Source organism: Scylla paramamosain, chromosome 28 (genome assembly GCF_035594125.1).
Source record: "Scylla paramamosain isolate STU-SP2022 chromosome 28, ASM3559412v1, whole genome shotgun sequence".
Classification (NCBI taxonomy): Eukaryota; Metazoa; Arthropoda; class Malacostraca; order Decapoda; family Portunidae; genus Scylla; species Scylla paramamosain.
Window position 1 is genome coordinate 9,452,501 of NC_087178.1, and position 2,689 is coordinate 9,455,189.

The window sequence follows — 2,689 nt, forward strand, 5'->3', positions numbered from 1 at the left end:
ACACGGTTGGTCAGGCTATTAAAGGCGGTTTTTTTTTTCCACTGGTGAGGCAGAATAATTGTTAAACTATCACTGGAATCATGAAAAACATCCTTGAAAACCCCAGTAACTTCCACTACAACCTGTTAAACTGTACAATCATGAAAAACACCCTTGAAAACTCCAGTAACTTCCACTACAGCCTGTTTAACATTAGAAACATGAAAAACACCCTTGAAAACCCAATAACTTGAAAAACGCCCTTGAAAATCCCAATAACTTTTTCAATTAAACATTGACAGTCAGGCAAGCGGGTGTGGGCGTGTTTGGGAATACAGCCATACTAATACTGCACATTTGATCAGTTATGTAAAATAGCTAGGCAGGGGAACGAGACACAAGGACACACGTCACTCCTTTATTGGGCTCGGCCCGGAACTGAGGATACACTCAGCGACAAGCAGTGCTTGGCTTGCCGCCGGGAAAACATATCGTACAAATAATAATATATTCAATATCCCCCCCCTAAGATAAATGTGTGCCTGCAACACATTAATCTGATATGTGTATGTGCGTGTGTGTGTGTGTGTGTGTGTGTGTGTGTGTGTGTTACACATAGTCGCTCAGCCACCCCGGTCGCCGCACCTGCCTCCTGGGTGCGGAGCGTAGCTGAGGTTGGGTGGGGGTTGAGACTTGTGCGGGTGTCGTGGTTGGTGGGCGCAGGGTTGGCGGTGCGGGCGGTGGGGTTGACTCAGCGACGGGCCGCAGATGTTTCCTGTTCCTGAGGCTTATTCGGCCGCTACCATCAAGCCTGACGGTGTACTGCCTGTAGGGCAGCGCCTCCACGATCAAGCCCGTGCGGTCCCACGTGCCCGAGGCCTGGTTCTGCATCCTTACTCGTGTGCCGGGGGACAGGGGCCGGAGCTGTCTGGGTGTGCAGGTTGCCATCAGGGTGTTGCCTTCCTCCCCCATTTCCACTTCTCTCTCACGCAGCGTCCTTCCCCAGTGCCTGTCCACCTTGTAATGTCGTCGGGCCGTTGGCACGCCATCACGCAGCTGCCTTCCGGTGGCAAGTTGGGCGGGGGACTTGTTGACAGATCGCAGCGGGGTGTTAAGGTACTGCAGCACAGCGAGGGAGGTTTTGTCCGTGTCCAATGAGCCCCCGCTACCTGTGTTGGCTCTGATGATTCTTTTGGCCGTCTTGACCGCTGCTTCGGCCCGCCTGTTTGACTGTGGGTACTGTGCTGAGGACAGGCGTGCAATGACACCCCACTTCTTGAGGAATTCCGACATTTCCTCGCTCGCCAGGTTCGGCCCCCCATCAGTGGACAGCTGTTCCGGGGCGCCCCATCGCGTGAAGTACTGCCTCATTTGACTCTTGATTTTATTAGATGTAGCACCGTGTGAGAAATGGGCGAGTTCTAGCCATCCAGTGAGCCTGTCAGCGTAGACCATGTAGGTGTGCCCCTCATGCTGAAACATGTCCGCCACTGTGGATTGGAATGGGTACTCTGGGGGCGGCGTGATGACGAGTGTTTCTGAGGGCTGAGACGGAGCGTGCGTCTCGCATGACGTGCACGACGCCCGGTAGTGCTGCAGGTCCCCTTCCAACCCGAGCCAGTATACACATTGCCTTGCCCTCCGCAGCATGGAATCTAGCCCTTGGTGACCAGCGTGTAAGTTTGCTGCTACCTGTGGGCGGAGGGGCTCAAGAATCACGAGTCGCACACAACCCTGGTCAAAGACAAGGTCTTGAGAGACTGCCAACCGGTCCCTCACGCCATAGAACGGGCGCAGGCAGGCCACTTCTTGCGCCTTGTGTGGGTGCCAGTCCGCGGCCAACACTTTGGCCAGTAGTAGTTGGTAGACAGGGTCGTCGGCTGCAGATTTTCTCACCGCTGACTCGTCGAGAACGTGACCCTCGTGTTCGGCTGTGGCGATGACCACGGCTGCTACTGCCTCGGTGAGGTCCTCATCCAGGTCGGCGTCGGTGTCTGTGGTGGGGCTTCTGAGGGCTGGGTACCTGGACAGGAAGTCGGCTGCGGCGTTCCTTTTTCCTGGCAGATACTCGTATTTGACTTGAAAGCGGTACTGTAGCGTTCGCTCCTTGAGCCGGAAGAGTCGTGGGTTGATGACTTCTGTGAGGGCCCTGTCCCCCAGCAGCTTGGTGAGAGGGGGGTGGTCGGTGACGATGGTGAGGTTCAGGCACCCCAACAAGAACAGCCGGGCTTTCTGGAGGCACCACACCACAGCCAAGGTTTCCCCCTCTACCGCGGCGTAACCAGTCTCGGCGGCCGTGAGGTGGCGGCTTCCGCACAGGGCCAGACGCCAGCCCGCCCTGCAGCAGAAGGGAGCGGCAGCAGACGAGCAGTGGCAGAACTGCTGCAGGATAATGAATCCAATGCCCTCCCTGCTCCAGTCTGTGAGGGCAACTGTGGGGCGGGTTTTGTCGTAATATGCCAGGCCGTCCTTTGCAAGCTGGCATATGGTGTCCTGAGCGCGGCGGAATTTCTCCTGCAGGTGCTCGTCCCAGTACACAGCCTTTCCGCACGGCTTCTTCAGGAGCTCCCTGAAGGCGTTCATGATTGGGGCTGTGGCGAGGAATGGGGCAAGTTGATTGAAAAATCCGTACCACGACCTGATGTCTGAGATGGAGGGCTTGTCAGGCATCCTGAAGCTTTTGATTGCCGCTAGGCGCTCGTCTGTGGGT